Source organism: Ascaphus truei, chromosome 4 (genome assembly GCF_040206685.1).
Source record: "Ascaphus truei isolate aAscTru1 chromosome 4, aAscTru1.hap1, whole genome shotgun sequence".
NCBI lineage: Eukaryota > Metazoa > Chordata > Amphibia > Anura > Ascaphidae > Ascaphus > Ascaphus truei.
The window spans coordinates 129,372,978-129,393,388 of NC_134486.1; positions in this window are offsets into that span (position 1 = coordinate 129,372,978).

Below are 20,411 nucleotides of genomic sequence, written 5' to 3' on the forward strand. Positions count from 1 at the left end.
AATATTGTCATGAACGAAATAACAACCATAATAGCAATGGACCAAAGGATGATACATTTCCAAATGGCACAAGGATACAAAAAAACATCATAGTAGAAGATGGAAACAAATCATAGAAAATAATCCATTTCCCTACTCCCTATGAAATTGTGTTTTTTTGTTATACTGAGTTTAATTACGGATGTAGCCAAGGTGTTTGCACCCGATTGCGCGTTATTTTAGGATATTCTACGTTATCACTGCCATAGAATCCTATGGAAAATCTGTGACTTTCTGTATTATGAGCATATGCATTAACCTTGGCTACATCTGTACTGTATGTATAATTTTTCAATGGGGCCCCTAAGACGTTGCTCCAATATCATTGACATTTTGCTTGTTTCTAAGTGAGATTGGGACCTCGGCTCCTTACTAAGCTGTGATGGCAATTGTAATGGAAGAATTGAGTGTGTCTACTGTGTGTCGCTGGAACTGCCTAACATAGAGGTATGTAAAACAGATAATGCCAAGCAGGCAGTGTTCCAGTAATTAAAGTGGCATTGGTGACATGCCTGATATGGTGTTATCTGTTCTCCCTCTATATACCTCATTAATGTTACCAGAAGAGGCTCTCTCACTCCTCCCCATATGGGGGTTTGATGTGGCCTTGTTTTTCCCCTCTAAATTAGCTGGTAATTTAGCTTCTTACTGGCCAAAAAGGACAAGCAGTGACCGAAATATCACCCCAGGGACTTCAACCTATCACAGGACCATAAACATGTTCTCTTCCTCATTTTAATGCTGGGATCAGCTCGTGGGCTCAGTTGTTTTAAATATCAATGCTACACAATTGTTGATATAGACTAGTGGATTGCTTCAGATGGGTACTGCCTATTACTATTACTGTGTGCTCATTTGCAAGTCATTTCCCAGAATCTCTGACAGAAGCGGGAGGAGATAATACTGAAGGGTTGCAAACCAGTATGAGACATGTGAATGTGCTCACAAGTCATATTTTTATTTAGTGTTTAAAAACAAAATCGATTATACAGAAATGGTTGTCGGGGGACTTGTTTATTTCATTAGTATTTGATTTTTTATTTATTTTTTCAAAAATGAAAGATGGAGCATGCTCAAACGTAAATATTTATCTATAGAAGAGGTGGTGCAAATCAAGGATCAATGTCATACACTTAATAAAGAAATAAAAAGATTTCTCGTTATGAAATTCACTGAGAAGATAACCACTTGTGTGTATGTAGTTTCTAATTCAGTAGAGGGAATGCAACCGCAGTGGAAACTCCCAATAAAAAGTAATCCTTGTTAGAATTATATAAAATTGACATGCTTTAACAATAAAATATAAAAAAACTGATGCACTGTCCATATTATTGCTCTACTCCACTGACTATCTCATGTCTAGATAGTATACTATAGTATAGGCAAAACTTCCAAAGCGCAAACTCTCCGCTAGGCAAATCAATTGGTGCAGATATATACACAAAATTGAGCAAATGTGAATCAATAAATGCCCACTCACATGGTGGAAATGAGGTAAATTGTGGTTACCCACATAGGATGTTTTCTGCGCAGTAGGTATTAAATCAGGAACTCCCCAAGTCATAAAATGAAAGAGAAAATGGACAGTACAGAACAGTTTATACATAAAAATACACATGAGCAGTGAGCCCAGACAAACTCACATGCACCAGGATAAAAATAGGCGCTTGGACCAATCTGGGTCTGTAGTTTTGGTGTCCCGTTTCACAAACAACCGTCTGGTTTAGGGCTGGTGTCTCTCAGCTTCTCTGAGTCTCATGGAGTTACACTTCTGGGTTTCCCCCACGGATGACGGACGTTGACAGAGCCAATCTGAGCATTGGAATCCAGCAGCAGCCTCAGTGGTACTCGGAGCGGTACACACAATAGCAGGAACAGCACTATCAAATGCTCTCTACTTCAAAGTACCACCATGAGGTCGCCTGAGCTGATATTAATGGGTTTCAGCTCCGGAAACCTCCAGCTTCAAACCTAGGTTAGAAAAGAATCATTTAAAAAAAGTGCATGAATTGCTCCTTTAAATGTCAGATTATAAGCAGAGAAATATAGTTGTAGACTAGTGTAGCCGGGACCCCGTTTTCCCCCCAATTGGTTGTGGGGGTGGGGGAGGTGCACCTAGGGAATGCTCCGATAACGGAGGTTCCGCGCAAGAGGGAGCCGCCATATTAGGTTGGCGCCAGCGCAGAATTGGTCCGGTCGGAGGTTGCGCATGCGCAGGGCAGGGACAAAAAGCCCGCGAAGGAGGAGAGCGAGGGGAGGAGGGGAGTTAGGGGACTAAGGGTCCCAGCAGCCCCCGCGTTTCTCCCGTTACGCACCAGAACCAATCAGGTACGAGAGGAGGGAGGAAAAGGAAGTGGAGGGGTGCACGAGTAGCAGAGCTAGCTGTCGGAGGAAGGAGAAGGAGCTCCGGTGTAGGGAGGCTGCCGCTCCTACCTAGGCCGCATGCCCCAGGCCCAGTTAGACTCTGAGCCCCAGTAGCGTGCAGCGGAGCTAAGGACTGGCCATAGTCAGGTTCCGGATCCCCTTACTGTGCTACGAGTCATACCAGGACAGTTCTAAATCTGCGGGAGGCCTAGGACCAGGCCCCGCTACTAAGTCGCAGCGTGTCTGGGTGGGATCGCCCCGGACACCTACAGGTGACATCATCTACGTCCTCGCCGATCCTTTGTGAAGATAGTTGCAGAACCGGGTACAGGAGTGCCCAGCAGGTAAAACGTCAAGTGCACCAACGGTACCATTCTCACTCCGGGACACGGTGGCTGCGCAGTCACACACTCATACATCCACTGACTCACTTGAAAGGGGGGGTGGGGAACGTACTCCAAAAGGGAGCTGGACATGGGGTGGGATCACCCGGTGGAGGGAGAGGGAGAGTGAGTGTTCAAGGACGCTGGTAGTAGTGTCTCCTCTAGAGAGGGGCACCTGTGATTACATTGCTGGTTGCTATAATTAAAACATATTGGTTACGGTATTGCTGTGCGTGTGTGTGTTCATGTACATAAGTTCCTGCGAAGACCCACTTCCCCTAGGGCGGCAGCTATCGCAGGTGGAGGCGCTGCACCAAGGCATAAGTATTGTGAGCACCCCAGGCCCCAGTGGCAGAGGCTTAGGCCCTGTGAGCCTACAGGTTCTATAGCACATGGTAGTGGGCTGTGTTTGATAGGAAGCAGGGCTACATTTGGAGGCGCTGCTGAGATCTTAGACCTGGGGTGCCCCCCGGAAAAAAAATATCGCCATGGCCCTTCCTTCGCGTCAAGAAATACGCGACTGGGCACGACAAATGCGCACGCCCACCCGCCGCGCAGTGGCGGTGACCCGAGTACCCATGGGTTTACCCTTAGAGACATTGCAAACGGCCTTACGACAACTACCGGGTTTTACCAAAGCCTGCCTGGTAGACGTACTCATAGATCAAGATGCTAAGTGGAACACCTTGCTCGTAGATTGTCAGCGAGATCTAGTAGTCCTCGAGCCTACCGCCCCTCAATATCTGCCGCTTCCAAACGCTCCGTTCGGCGGCAGCCCCTTTGTCTATCCCCTTCGGGACCCCCCTGTAGGGGAACTTGGTGACGATGACCTGACGCTCCCTTTTGCTCACTACCCCTAGCTGTCCGTCAGAATGTAGCTACCCCGGGTCTAGCGCCTCAGAAGGAGCGGGGGTGTGTAGTGACATGCTGCAGAAACTCAATGATAAGATAGACCAGTTAACCACTCCATCCAGCTTACCGCCGTTAGTAGAAGCGCTTACCCTGGCCATGCATTCCCAAAGCTACCGGAAATTAAAGGCCTTTTCGGGGACTCTACCTGTGCCCACGGGAGAGGACGGGATAGACCCTTGGAAGGAGCATACTAGGGGAGTAATGGAAGAATGGTCTTGTACAGATGTAGTGAAACGCCAGCAGCTCATGGAGTGCTTGAGACCCCCGGCGTCCACTTTGATCAGTATCCACCGAGAGCAGTACCCCAATCTGACAGGTCGTATGATGATTGAGTTTCTAGTCGAGGCCTATAGTGCGACCAAGGATGATGGGGTCTTGTGTGCTAAGTACTACGCCATCAATCAAAAGGAGGGAGAAGATTTGTCTGCCTATATCCACCACGTGCAAATCTCCCTGGGTCCCCTCCTGCATCATAAATACTTGGCCGCATCCGGCAAAATTGCCCGGCCCTCCTCAGACAAGCTCCGGGGGATGTAGGAGGTATACTAATGCGGGAAGCCGACAAGTTCGAACTCAAAGACAATCTGCTGTACAGGGTGGTAGAGTATCATAATCACCCAAATGGGAGACAACTAGTACTACCCAAAAGACTAAAATACTTGGTGCTGAGGGTTCTACACGATGAACATGGTCATTTGGGAGTTGACAAGACTTTCGGTCTAGTGAGAGATCGATTTTTCTGGCCCAAAATGAGAGAAGCAGTAGAGCATCACTGTCGACGGTGTGTGCAGTGTATTCAGCGAAAGACATTGCCCACCAGGGCCGCCCCAATGGGCCACTTAAAAAGCACAGGGCCTATGGACTTAGTGTTTATGGACTTCCTATGCATTGAACCTGACAGCCGCGGCATAGGCAATGTGCTGGTCATCACGGATCATTATACTCGCTACGCCCAGGCCTTCCTGACCAAAGATCAGAAAGCCATTACGGTGGCCAAGGTGCTCTGGGAAAAGTACTTTATGCATTACGGGCTCCTTCAACGACTTCATTCCGATCAGGGAAGAGACTTTGAAAGCAACTTAATTAAACAACTGCTGAAAATCTTGCACATCGCTAAGTCTCGAACTACCCCCTACCACCCCGAAGGGGCAGCATTGCTGGAACGGTCCAACCGCACGTTATTGGACATGCTAGGCACCTTAACGGGGGTGGAAAAGACTGAATGGAGTCGACACGTGGAAACGTTAGTGCATGCCTACAATTGCACGCGACATGACTCCACGGGATTCTCTCCGTACTTCCTCATGTTTGGACGAGAAGCACGACTGCCGGTGGATATACGGTTGAGAGTCTCCACCGATGGGGTACAGAACACTACTCATTTCCGATATGTACAGCGATTGCAAGAGAATCTGCAGCGGGCCTACGTACAAGCTGAGAAATCTACGGAAAAACTGAACGTCGGGAATAAACGGCGGTACGATCACAAAATTAAACACAGAGACATTAAACCCGGTGATGCCGTACTCCTCCGTAACCTGGAAGTGCCGGGAAAACATAAATTGGCTGACCGATGGAGGGAGGGAGTGTAAGAGGTAGCCTCACAAATGCCTGGCCTTCCGGTCTACCGCATCAAGGACTCGGAGGGTCGGGTTAAGACATGGCACCGGAATCATTTGCTCCCTATTCCCCGAGTGGAAGAGGGGGATTTGGAGTGGCCTGCATCCTCGTTGGATGGGGAAGGGACATTGGAAGACGACATGCCAGGGTACTCAACCGTTCAGGAAGATCCACAAGAGGGAACTTCTCAAAGGGCCCTCAACAGAGCGTACCTCCCGATGGAGCTACGGGTAAAGGGTGCGGGGAGCATTCACCCCAGGGGGTGGCTCCGGAAAATTCATCACTGGACCCACTAAGCACGTGTTTTGCACCAACTCGGGGTAATTTAGAGACTGTAACCCCCTCAAGGGAAGAACTCAAGATTCAAGACCAAAATAGTCACTTCCCCAAGGGAGTGACCGAACAATCATTAAGGCAAAGCCAAAGGAACGGGCAACCTCCCATGAGGATGGCCTACGATCAGTTTGGGGCACCCCACTATGAGGCCTGCAGCCGCGTGCAATCAGTAATTGTGATGTTTAGCGAAATGTACAATCTGATTTAAGAGAGTGATATGTCGTGTGTTATGCAATTTTTCATTATATAATGTTGTAAGAGTTCAAAGGTATTGTCCAAGCGGGGCCATTGGAATCCACAGGGGGGAGGATGTAGCCGTGAGCGGTTCATGCAATGAGGGCGAACCACTCACGGCCATGCCTCTCCCACGCTTCTGGTCGCCCTCTCTTGTCCCCTGCACCAGAGTGCATGAAACGCTATAGGGACGGCGCCGGCAGACATCACGCAGTCACGTAGCCGTAGCCCTAGCTATAAACGCAGCCTTAGTCGCACCAGAGTGACGTTTGAGTAGATCGGCGTCACCCACACACCACGTGCGCTTTTGCCAGTGAACAGCTACTTTAGGGGTGGCACTGCACACTCACATTTATTTATGGTCTTGCATCGTCATGACAATCAATATGATGCATGAAATATAATTGTTGATATAGGTGTAGCCATGTGTAAAATTGATGTTACATATCTCTCTCTTTCTCGCAGTAATTCCTGGTAAGAAGGCAGGGTTGCCAGTAGTTATCATGGAGGTTTGCCCTCAAACCCTGTGATGTGTCATATGTAGCAAAGAAAGTGACAGCATGCTCTGTGTCCACTGTTAGTGACACAGAGGTGGGTCTTTTTGGAGCCTATATATTGCACAGCACTCCCAAAAAAGTTAGTTGGTTGCTGCTATGTCAAGACTGGGTCAAGTGTCTGCAGCAGTTCAAGTCTGTATGACAGAGAGGCACGTAGAAAAGTGACAAGCAGATTACACACTGTGTCCAGGGCGCTGGCACAGCTGGTGGTCTCCCTTAGCGGAGAGGTGGAAAGACAACTTGATTAGAGAACAGAAGGAACCTTCCTGGAGATGGACAATATGATAATGTGCGGCTAAGTGTCGGCCGCTATGATGGGCAGTCTGCCATGTACCATGCAATTAAAGATGCCCTTGTTCAAGAGACCCTTCTTGTCTGAGATTGGAGTTATTAGGCAAGAAGATGCACCCAGGAGTTCTCTTCCAGAAACTCCTCCCTACTATCGTGGGGATCTGGAAGGGATGGAAGCGCTGTACCAACTGTGAGTAGAACTCAGCACTACCTCATACGCCTGTCCTGGTGAAATCCCCACTACAAACGAGAGGGAGATTCATGAGGACTGTGAGCCAGCAGATGCACCACACTACACTGACATGTAACTGGGGCAGTTTCTCACATAGGAGTCAGGATCAGAAGGGCCCTGAGGGAAATACCGTTACATAGGGCACGTAGTTTTAAACATTCTGACAAGTACAGGAAAGCAAAGTTATCTCTGCAGTGCATATAGCAATCCACAAATGCCTCTGCAATGTATGTAACAAATAATACAGGAAACACTGATGTTAATAAACATGAAAAATTAAGGTAATTAACCATCCAGTAGTTATTACAATTTTACCGTAGACAATATCTTTATAAAACATGTAGACTTTACATTTTAAATGGTGTATGAACATAAACTTATGTACTATTAGCTTTGAGAACACCATTTACATTGTATTTCAGTGTCTTTTTAAATAAACGATGAAAATGATTTTTCATATATTTTCTCTTTTTTCCTATTTGCCTGCATATTAATAAAGTACCAACTGAGTGCTACTTCCCTTTTTTGCTTACATTGCATCGCTTCTGTGAATCTCCTACTAAGAGGTTGGAAGGTGAAGAAATACAGAAAACGTATCAGTGGGTATGAGGGCTGGTTAATTGAGGTTTGCAAAATTGCTTTAGTGAGCACTTCCAGAAAATATTAAAGCTGCATTTCCAATATTGTTTTTGGGTGTGTTTTTTTTAACCCTGGGTTTGAAGCACAGGGTCTTTGGAGCTGAACCACAATAAATTAAGCTCTAAAGACCCACTGCTTCCGAGATTCAACCCTTGGCTGTTTGAAGGTCACGTGGGTCGATGGGAAGCTTGGCCGCAGACAGATTTCCCGGGGCATAGGAATACAGTTCTGACCACCCCCCCAGTGTTGTGAGCCTCATTTCATACCTCGCGAGCCCTCCTATTTCACACCTCGCGAGCCCCCTTTATTTCCCTCCCTCTTCCCATGTATTTCTCTCCCCTCCGTGTCACCTCTCACTCTCCCCCCTCCATCAATTACCCCACTCTCACTCAATCCCTGCCCCCTGCCTCACATATATTTCTCCCCCACGTCTCACTCTTACTCCATCTTTTTCTCACTCACCATCCTCTCTCCCGTGTCCATCAATTACACCACTCACACAATCCCCCTCCTCACACTCATTCCCTCCCCTCTCACACACTTCCCCCCCACAAAATATATACCAAAAAAATTCCCACCCCAAATATATACCAAAAAACTTCCCACACCAAATATATACTAAAAAACTTCCCACCCCAAATTTGCTCTCAATACCAACCTTATGGTCATTATTAAAAAACAAGGGTCCCAGTATCCCAGAGGTACTCCACTCATGACTTTAGTCCAACCTGAAAAAGTTCCATTTATGACAACCCTCTGTTGTCTATCCTTCAACCAGTTTTCAATCCAGGTGCATATATTTTTACTGAGTCTAATTATCTTTATTTTGTACACCAACCTCTTGTGTGGAACCGTATCAAAAGCCTTTGCAAAATCTAAGTAGGCCACATCATCTGCATTACCCTGGTCTAAATTCCAACTTGCCTCCTCAAAGAAACAAATAAGGTTAGTTTGGCATGATATATCCTTCATAAATAAATGCTGACTATTACTAATAATTTTGTTTTCTATGAGGTATTCCTGAATATTATACTATATTAAATCTTCAAGTAACTTCCGCACTATTGACGTCAGGCTTACAGGTCTGTCATTTCCCGGTTGTGATCTAGCTCCCTTTTTAAATATAGGCACCACATCTGCTTTACGCCAATCTTGTGGTACTGAGCCTGTGAAAATTGAGTCCTTGAATATTAAATGTAATGGTTTGGCTATTACTGAACTTAACTCCTTGAGAACTCTTGGATGTATGCCATCGGGGACATGTGCCTTATTTACTTTAACTTTTCTAAGCCGCCTATGAGGTATTTTCTATGAGGTATTCCTGAATATTATCCTATATTAAATCTTCAAGTAACTTCCGCACTATTGACGTCAGGCTTACAGGTCTGTCATTTCCCGGTTGTGATCTAGCTCCCTTTTTAAATATAGGCACCACATCTGCTTTACGCCAATCTTGTGGTACTGAGCCTGTGAAAATTGAGTCCTTGAATATTAAATGTAATGGTTTGGCTATTACTGAACTTAACTCCTTGAGAACTCTTGGATGTATGCCATCGGGGACATGTGCCTTATTTACTTTAACTTTTCTAAGCCGCCTATGAACTTCTTCCTCAGTTAACCAATTGTTTGTTAATATGGAGGTTGTGGCTTCCTCCTGTGGCACTATTATTGAAATTGATTCTTCCTTGGTAAACACAGTTGCAAATAATTTGTTTAATACCTCTGCTTTTCCCTTATTTCCAATAATCTGCCTACATGTCTCACACTGAAAGTGTTCTATATTTTCTTTTCTGATATATTTTTTTAGTAAGGTACTTAAAGAACTTTTAAGGGTTGATCTTACTTTCTATTGTAATCCTTTTTTCATTATCCATTTTTGCTAATTTGATTGCCCTTTTTGTTACATTCCTTACAATTATGATAGATGCTTCTGTCCCTTCTAACTTCAAGAATCTAAATGCCTGCCTCTTCTTTTCCATTTCCTCCCCTACCTCTTTATTTAGATACCTGCATCACCTTTATATGTGTATATCTCTGGGAGCAGGGGGTCTCTGGAGCTCAAATGAATGCGATTTAACTCCGGAGACTCCCTGCTTCCCACCTATGAGGAAACACATTTTTGTTTTGTTTTTTAAACTGGAAATGCTTCTTTAGTGTCTATTGGTCCAAAATACGTTTCCCCATATTCACTGAAACTCGAAAACAACAGGTAAATCATATTTACAGCTATATTTTGAATGACACTATACTAACTTTAAATCAGTGGTTGAAGAGTAATTATACAAATGGATATGGAGTACCACTACTTTTTCATTTGCGTACCTGAAGTACCTCTACTTTTTTTAAATGAAAGTTCATGTTGCATTTCATTTTTAAAGACAAACAGAATTATTTTAAAAAGATGCTGTATCTTTCTTTTCTGGAGTAAATAAATGGTATAAACTTTTTTTTAATTGGGTTTAAAGAGTGGTGGCCCAATATTTAACAAGTTTAGAATTTGCTGATATTAGGACAGTACCACGATCACTTTTTCTAGGAACTTTGACTTGCTTCAGACATTCACAAAGTCCTCTTTGCCAAATCACAAACTTCTATCACATTCCTATTGAAAAAATATTGATTGAAATCTATGAGCCTTGATGATAATGTAACCAAAATGTACACTTTAAATGGCCACAAACGATATTTTGTTTCTTTAATGCCGTGAAGAACTTGTTTTGTGCATTATGTTTTCCTTGATATGAGTGTTATGCATATTACTCCATTCTCTGTGTCAGGGCTATTATAATAATCTTTTTACAGTGTTTTTATCCTTAAAATAAATTTTTCAATGTTTCAACTTTATAACTACATTTCCATGCACTTCTACATTTTCTGTTCTATGAACTTTTTGGCATACCAGTTTGTGGGTCATGACACACTGGGGATATTCAACATCTTATAGAAAAACAGCGTCTGCCTTGATCTTTGATAGAATATAATAGTACGTTCTATTTCCAAGCCATCATATAACTCAAAGGAGATGGTTGAGGAACAAGCTAAATAGATAGAGGACATGATGCCCTAAAACAGCATTAAAGTAGACGCTCCTATTCATTGAGCTAGCATATTATTGAAGAGTATGGGTCATGAAGTCATTGAAGTCATATTGTATATTTGACATACAATTTAAACCAAAAATGCTCAAAGCTAACAGCAAAACACAGTGGTCAGAAAACTAAAGGCACACGTGGGAATAGAGAGAAGGGAAAAGTTAGACACAGAGAAATGAAGATTCTACACTCTGATAAAGTTCAGCTGTCGTCCTCACTCAATGAGCAACCTGAATATGCATCAACTCCAGGTTACCTTATTCTGTACTGTTTCTATCAGCCAAATCTAATACATTATTTGTTTTAACACAATTAATCATACATTTAAATATTGCAATACTCATCTAACGTTGTAATATTTTACAGTGCTTTGTGCTGAAACTGGTGCAACCTCTTGGGAGACCACAATAGCCTATAGAATAGTTTGATGCAATGCTCATTTTGTATACACTTCTTGAAATAAGATGCGTACAGTATGAATACAGTAGTAACAGGGAAAGTGAAGAGATTTTGGTATACTAAATGGAAAGGAAGCAGGAAGCAAGAGCTAATCGGTTTAAATTAATTTTCCAAAAAAATATGTAAGGCCATTAAAAATTTCCATTATAACAATTTTTCCATTACAATGTAGCTGGAATTTATTGATTTAACCACAATGCAATAGCTATGGAACAAATCCTAGACTAATATAATTTTATCTTCAATTCTAGATACACATTAATATTCAGCTTTACTCAAGTGCAGTGAGAAGCAAAGAAGTTAAATTAGCATAAGAGCAAATTCCTACATTAATCAGATGCCTATTCCATCTGTCTTGGAAGGTGTAACACACTATGTATGGAGTTTCAATAATGCAGTGTTAGCAGAGTCATCCTAACATATGGATGAAATGTGACAAGTGCCAATGAGAGGGTGATTCTATGAATAGAGAACAATTTATTTTTTTCCTGAGGCATCAGTTATAAATAGATGCCAAGGAGCCCCCAAGGTCCTAGCAGAGATGAAGTGAAGAATGGAAAGCAACATGCACATTTCTTTCCTTTGTCTTTTGCTAGTATTTTCTGTGAACATTAAAATGGGATATGTACAGTGTATATATGTATGTGTGTATACACAAACGTGTGTGTGTGTGTAGAGAGAGATATACAGTGTGTGTGTATGTATATATTGTATATATATGTTCAATATAAAATAAAACTAAAGGAACAGCTGTATAGTTGTAGTATACTGCTAACTAGAGTTGTGTGTATGTGATAAAAACTGTCCCATGGATAATAAGTCCAAAGTCTAAAATATCTGATTCTTCCCAAGAATACTATATCAACAAACTGCTTAGAAAAGTAGAGGGAACCCCATGAGTGGGGTGAGTACCTGGATGTAATCGTAGACTCCAACATCATAAGTAGAGATGGGCTAAACTATCCACATCCATTTTGCGGAATTTTCCAAGCTTTCCATTCAAAATCCGTTCTGCGGTGTAAAATTCGTCGACAGATTATTTCAGTTTCAATGCATGCAGATGAATCCAAAACCACTGTTGGATGCAATCTGCTGGTGAACTTTAACAATCCGAACGCAGATTGGATTGTCGGTGATAAAAAAAAAAAGAAGACGAATTGCCCTTTTTGTGACTGATTTGCGGAAATCTGCAAACTAAAGGAACTGGCCGATTTGAAGTTTTGATTTAGATTTTTGATTTTAAAAAAAAATCGCCGATCTCTAGTCATGAGGCTTTTGCAGTAAGAAGATAGGTTCACATCATAAATGATGATAAAAAGTTGTGAAATGCTCTAGTAATATTAATAAAATGGGAATACAAAGGAATGTGTACCCTAAGTAATGCTAAATATAACTACAGGCATACCCCGCATTAACGTACGCAATGGGACCGGAGCATGTATGTAAAGCGAAAATGTACTTAAAGTGAAGCACTACCTTTTCCCCACTTATCGATGCATGTACTGTACTGCAATCGTCATATACGGGCATAACTAATGTAAATAACGCATGTGTAACAGGCTCTATACTCTCCATGCTTGCGCACAGCTTCGGTACAGGTAGGGAGATGGTATGGCTGTTCAGGACGTGCTGACAGGCGCATGCGTGAGCTGCCGTTTGCCTATTGAGCGAGATGTACTTACTCGTGAGTGTACTTAAAGTGAGTGTCCTTAAACCAGGGTATGCCTGTACTATATTAATTGTTATATAAATAGATAACAGCAAATATGTGTCTCAAATGAATAAAGTGGAATCACACAAGTGACAACAGGATTGTAGAAATAAATACGTATCTCTCTCTCTCTCTCTCTCTCTCTCTCTCTCTCTCTCTCTCTCTCTCCCTCTCCCTCTCCCTCTCCCTCTCCCTCTTCCTCTCCCTCTCCCTCTCCCTCTCCCTCTCCCTCTCTCTCTCTCTCCCTCTCCCTCTCTCTCCCCCAGTGGGGTCAGGCCAAGGCTGTAGAGGAGTGGAATGAATGTAGAACAGGGCGCCAGGGACATTTCAACAGACTCTTTATAGGGTGCACCACATCAGCATACATAGCATGGACAGGACAGGTTGTCATCCAATGATAATGCAATATTCCTCACGCAATTCGAGATAGCTCACCTCCTCTTGTCCCTACTTAAGGCTGAGGCTCTGCTGCGATCGTCGTCGCGCGCATGCGCGCGGGCCACCAGCCCCTTACCCCAAGTGTGCTGGTTCCCGCTGCTGCCTTCCGACAGGGCTGACTGCGTGCTGTCAAGCTCCTGGTGGTTTGCCATGCTGACGGGTCACGTGGTGTGGCAGTCAGCCAATGAGGAAGGGAGCTGGGGATCTGTCTGGAGCTCTGGGAGGGAGGCCTGATCTGCACTGTCCTCTGTACAGCATGGCAGCATTCCCCCCCCCCCCCTCCGGTGCCCGTTTCGCAGGCGTTGTGTGTGTGTGTGGGGGCGGGGGGGAGGAGCAGCACGGAGAGCGAGCAGCAGAGGGCATGTGTGGGGGCTCGCTGCACCATCTTGCAGCCCGTGAGACCCCTGCTGCAGCCCTCCGCTCAAACCATGCCCCCTACTCACACCACGCTCCAGCGCCCGCTCCCTACGGACCGCAGGTAGCGGTCAATTGCCTCTCAACACGCCGCCTGCATGCAGTGCGGGCGCGCTGACTGAGGCAGCGGGGCCTCGGCCTAATCCAGGGTGATAACCTCCACCTTGTCCCTTCCAATCCCTAATCCTAATGATGAAGTCTCTCTCTTACCACAGGAACTGACACTGCCTTGATACTGTCCAGGACACAGGTCCCTGCCTGGATCACTCGCCCTTCCCTTAGATAGGACTGCACCCCCCACCCCCCTTTGGGGTAGTCTAGGACTGTAGAGGAATCCAAACTAGTACAGGGGTTTTCCCCACCCAGAGGTCTCAGCCACCCCCTGGGTAGGAGAGGAGTCAGACTAGGAATCAGGAGGGGTCTGGGCAGAACTGAACATAACTTGATGAGATTACATCTTTATACAGCAGGAGGAGCCAGATACTCTGCCCCAGTAACTGGGCAGAATTAAAGGTTGCAAGGCCCTCATCCTGTCATGCGATCCAAACCGCTCCCAGACACGTGCCTGAAAGCTGCAACATAATAGATACTCTATAGAAAGCTAACTCACATGCAGGGCCATGTGCTAGTTGTTAAATCTTGCACTGCCTGCTATTACTAGGACTTATATACCAGGTCAGAGAAATATAGCAGGGTGCTACATATAGATAACATATATATTAACCCCTGGATTCATATGCTGCTCTTGATCACAGACAGACCAGTCGGTTGATACAAGGGGAAAAAAAGCAAATAAAAAGAGCTAGGTAAATCTTCTAACCTGTTGACCTGCAGAACCTGTAAGTATTGATGCCTTCTTCTTCCCTCACGGACTAACATGTGACCTGCCTAGGTCTGTATACCTTGTAGGAAGTCGGTGACTTCTGTGCCAGCTTGCAACATGGATATTGTCAGTAGGAGGTTCTGGGGAGGAGGTACATTGAGCACATAATGTATTACAATTATTATTATTATTAACGTTTATTTGTGAAGCGCCAAATATTCCAGAGCGTGGTACAGTGGGGATACAGATAGCCACACAAATAAGGACAAACATGCGCCAACAGATATAAAAGGTAATAAGGGCTCTGCTCACAAGAGCTTACAATGAGATATACCAAATTATGTGTAGCCCCGGTGCCCTTGGGCTCCCATTGTCCCCTTACCTCCGTGGCAGCTGCGGGTGCTGCCGGAGGGTAGAACATATGTCAGACGGGTGTCGGGAGTGTTCGGGGGCGGCTGGTGAGGCGAGCCAGTCGCCAGGAGCTCTCGGGCCACCCAGCTAGCGGGGGCCGCCATCTTGTATGGTGAACGCAGGCGATAGAGCTCACGCATGCGCGGGAGGACTCGCGGCGGGCATGTTGTGATTGGGTATGGGTGCGGGTACATGGGGCATATTCATCAAGCACCGGTACGAGTTAGTGAATCCGATCTAGTGTTAACTCAATTGACTTGAATGGAAGTTTATTGCTGGATCGAGTGTACTCAATAAATTTGCCCCGTGGATCCTTAGATCTGTTATAGAGGTAGCAAAAAGGGCTATACTTATTGTGCTCATTCTAATGTACTGAATATCTAAAAAGAAAAATACTAACCGCTCAACCTTAATAAACAAGTAACAGTGAAGTATCTAGATTTATGGGGTGTATGGGGTAATAAAATACTGATATTTACAAGGTGATCCAAGAGGGATCAAAAAAGAGTATCCATATCTGCACTCAGCCCAACAATCCTAATACAATAAAGCAGGCAGATAGTCTTCAAGTAATGTTGGTTTTAATTTGTGTTAATACACCCGGGCTATATATCAGAAATCTGTCTGATATGACTGAGAACCAAAAACTATGTGGTCACAACAAAATGTCTAAAAACATTAAAAAAAAAAAAAAAATGTTATTAACCAAATAAACTCATTAAGTGCAATCTGCGTATCCCACCACCGGGGATTTTTAACAATTGACACTGCTTGTATATATGTTGCACTTAGTGAGTTTATATAGTTAATAAAATGGTATTTTTTTGATGTTTTTAGACATTTTGTTGTGATCACACAGTTTTTGGTTCTCAATCATATCAGACAGATTTCTGATATATAGCCCAGGTGTATTAACACCAATTAAAACCAACATTACTTGAAGACTATCTGTCTACTTTATTGTATACAGAGTTTTTTTGGCTGAGTGCAGATATGGGTCATATTTTTTTGATCCCTCTTGGATCACCTTGTAAATATCTGAATATCTAAAGCCTGAAACTGGTTTGAAAAACATCTGGGGGAAAAAAACACATCTGCATGGGCTCATGTGTTTTTGTCCTAATCGTATATTCTTACTAATGAAAACTAGATTGAAGCAACCCCTTTTACCATAATTATCATATACTGTAACATTAATTCTATTTATACTTCTGTCTCCTAGATTATAATAATGTCATTATACTCACCATTATACTCACATTTTTCTGTTCAGTAGGAATGACAGATGCAATAAAATATTCAGTAAAATATTCCATTAACATTACAGCCCAGTGCTATAATAGGTACAGAGCAGAGACGTGACAACATTTTTAACAATTGTAAAAACTCCTAAATATTGGACTTTCGCTGTTCACAATCATTTAGGAAAACCAGGGAGGGGATGAGCGATACAAATCACTAGTTCACTGTATCTACAGTGATAAGAATGAATTGGTTCACCACAGCCTCCTCGATCCCACCTGCTTGAAAACCGCCATACCTAACCTTCCCCCTGCTTGGCAGCTGCTGCCTCCTCCCGTCTTTGCAAAAATATTGTAGCTAAAAGCAACATTTGCATGCAGTTTTTATGTTAAAAGTGGTCAGTTTGTGAGATACTGCATGACATCGTTACAACAGCTTCTCACCACACATAGTATTGGTGTTGTACAGTAAAAGGATGTCGTTCCCAGCTCTAGTATCCATATTGGTCCTGGAGAAATTCACATTTGCTGAAGGTTATGATACTTTTTTTTTTTTTTACACATCTGTAGTCATTCTGACACAGGTCAAGGGAAAGATAATGCAGGAATGAGGGTATTAAAATCCACCATACACTTTATAATGTTGGCAAATATTTCTACTTGGTTGATTTGTTTTTAAAGGGTGTTCAATTTGGTTCTATGTTGGACAGCACCTGATAAAAGTAGTTTTTGATTGTAAAATGAATGATAATTTGATTAGGAAGGGACTTCTGTGCCAGCTTTGAAACATAAACAATGTCTGAAATTGGAGCATAAAAAGGCAGAGCCAATAAAAAGTATTGAAAAAATTAGCTAATTGAAGTGAAATGCTATCACAATTAGCGTTTTTCCCCCAGATGCAGGTACTGTACGTTTTATTCCAAGCCCACTTAGCAGAAATCTCACATTAAATGTCGTGTACATTTTAGCATTGCGGGTTTGGAATTCTAAAAGCACATTGATATTGGTCAATTATGATTAATTGCCAGGTCTCCTGTCCAGTCACTATTCTCCTTCTCCCTGTAGATGAAGAGATGAAAAGTGATATTTGTAAAAAAAAAAAAAAAAAAAATTTTTTTTAAATAATACAATTGATATATGTGTTTGTGTATTATTGATGGATACACTATAAATGCATCTATATTCCTATTTCTGGATAAGGCTAGACATATGGTTTTGCTAGTTAATTCTTATAAGCTAGAGATATTTATATAGATGGATACGTAATAAATGAATCTATATTCCTATTCTGGATAAGGCTAGACATATGATTTTGCTAATTAATTCTTATAAGCTAGAGATATTTATATAGATGGATACATAATAAATGCATCTATTTTCCTATTTCTGGATAAGGCTAGACATATGATTTTGCTAATTAATTCTTATAAGCTAGAGATATTTATATAGATGGATACATAATAAATGCATCTATTTTCCTATTTCTGGATAAGGCTAAGGTAACAATATTTTCAAATTGATAGGGCCATAAAAACACTTGAATTTGGGGTTTCAATTTGAAAAACGTCTGAGTAAGAGAACAAAAGTTGATCCCTTTATTAAATACATCTTTAAAAGTCCACGTGAGTTGCCGCACTTTGTTCCGTCCATGCCAGGTCTCTTTAAAGGTATTGGTAACAACAGTCTATTGTAAAGAGCATCTACTGTATGATAAGTGCTTGGAAAGATATGCCACGGGTGCTCAGCTTGGTCACAGACTTGTAGATCAATATATGGAGGAAAGCGACACTCTTATGGACTTGTAAATAGTGTCTTTAAAGAACATACTGTATTTACTATTGTGGGGATTAGTAACGTGTAACAAAATGTTGTTTCAAATATACCAAACCCTGCGTACAACCACTACATATAGTGTTAAATAAAAAAAATTGTTAGCAGTGGATATTTTTAAATTAAAGAAGGGTTTAAAAACTGTACTTCAATAAAAGTATCAGAATCGGAATCAGCATTTCCAGTGTCCTCATCAGTTCGACAAGTATTCTGAGAGTGTATTTTTGTTGACATAGCTGCAGGTTCCAATGTAAAGTATAATTGCTGTATTTTGTACCGTATTTGTCCCATTTGTAGTATTTCAAGAATTACACAAAGCCAGATACAAACACATTCTCGTTCCCAAAAATTCCGGAAAAAGGTTTACAATGTGACACTTACATTTTCGAAAACAAACTATTTGAATCCAAGGAAACTTCAGATTTTCACCGAAATATTGTTGCAACCACATTTCCTCAATGTGAATGTGTTTGAGTGTAATTAGAGTGATGATCTTGTGCCACCTGTGTAACCTTTGATATAAAGCAGTCACTGTAGTATGGGAGATGGAATATGTAGAAGACCTCTTGGCATTTGACTTTTCTAGGGTGGTGACCTGGGTCATTAAGTTGTTTGCAGCAGGAGTCACTAATATTAAGTCTTTGTGATATTGCGCAATTCACTTTCTGTTCTTCTAATAGACACTGAACACTAGATTCTAAGCACTTTGGAACATTGAGTATAATATATCAGTATTATTCTGTTATGCTACAGTGAGGGAGTGAAGAGGTTATCTCCCTCCCTCGTCCACTCTCAGGAAGACCACACCTTAGCTTTCAGGTCTGATAGGGTGTTTCAATGAGCTCTACATTGTAAATGGGTCTAAAAGGCAGGCAGCAGACTCCCTGACAGCTCCCCCAGCCTGCAAGGAAGCAGGTTCAGAAGCCTGCTAGGAGGCAGGGCTTCAGTTCCCAGAGTATTATGTGGGAATAGCTGAAACTCTCACTCAGCACTAAAAGAAGGAGCTATAGAAGCCTGCAAAGGAGATGGGCTTCAGTTTCCAGAAGGATTACCTGGGAACAGCTGGGACTCATACCCAGCACCAGAATCAAAGTTTACCAGCCCGCTAGGAAGTAAAGTTCCACTGCCTGCAAGGCACCAGATTCCCAGGAGGATTGCCTGGGAATGCCTGGAAGTCACACCCAGCACTAAAGAAAAGGACATTTTATGTTGTTCCAGATTCACTTGTGTCAGTAATAGCTCATGAAACTGCGGTCTCGGTTTAGACCACCGCTAAGTGTCCCGAACAGTTGCATAAATTTGTATTCATGCAACTGTCTCTCTTTCAATGTTCTAAGATTACCTTTGAGTATGGCCACCTTCAGATCGTTCCTCTTATGACCAGAGTCAGAGAAATGTTCGCCAACAGGACTGTCTCTTATTCTGCGTGTGATGCTGTGGCGATGCAGATTCATTATCATGTTTAGCCCCTGTGCCGTCTCACCTATGTAGTAGCAGCCCACTGGGCATTTCATGCACATGATGAGGTACACGACATTGCTGGAGGAACAGGTGAACCTTCCTCTGATTTTGTACTCCAGATTCCTGTGTGGTATTTGTATTATGCCCGCTGAATGGAGCATTGCGCAGGTTTTGTATCTTGCATCCTGGCATGGTCTTGTCCTGCATTCAGTTGTACTGTTGAATAGGTTGAGGTTGTGTGTATGATAATAAGGGTGTTTCAGGGAAGACATGTTGAAGTCTTGTATCTTCCTGGATAATGAGTTGTAGTTCCGTGGCGATCTTGTGTAGGGCTTGTATTAGCCCTTGTGAGTTATATGTGACCACCAAATGTACCCTGTTTGTGTCTGTGTTCAAGGAGATCACTTCTTGGTATTCTGGTGGCTTTGTGGATTTGCTGGTCTACAACTCTGTGGTTATATCTAAGGTTTATGAAATCCGATCTCAAGGCTGTAATCTGCTGGCCTCTGTCTGCAGTGTCGGAGCATATCCGGTTGTATCGTATGGCTTGACTGTAGATGGTTGCATGCTTAGTGTGTGTCAGGTGGAAGCTGTTGTCCCTCAAATAGCTGGCTCTGTCTGTAGGTTTGTGGTATACAGTACTGTAGGTGGTTGTTCTTTATAGTAATGGTGGTGTCTATGAAATATACTTCGTCCAGGGAATGGGTGAGTTCGAGGTTGATGGTCGGGTGGAACGTATTGAAGTTCTCATGGAACTGTATGAGGTCTTGTTCACCAGAGGTCAAAATCAGGAGGATGTCATCGATGTACCGAAGGTATGTAAGGAGTTTCAAGTGACAGGTGAAAAGAAAGTCCCTTTCCTGTTTTGCGCAGAACAGATTGGCATTCTGTGGCGCCATCCGAGTGCCCATAGCGGTAGGTTGT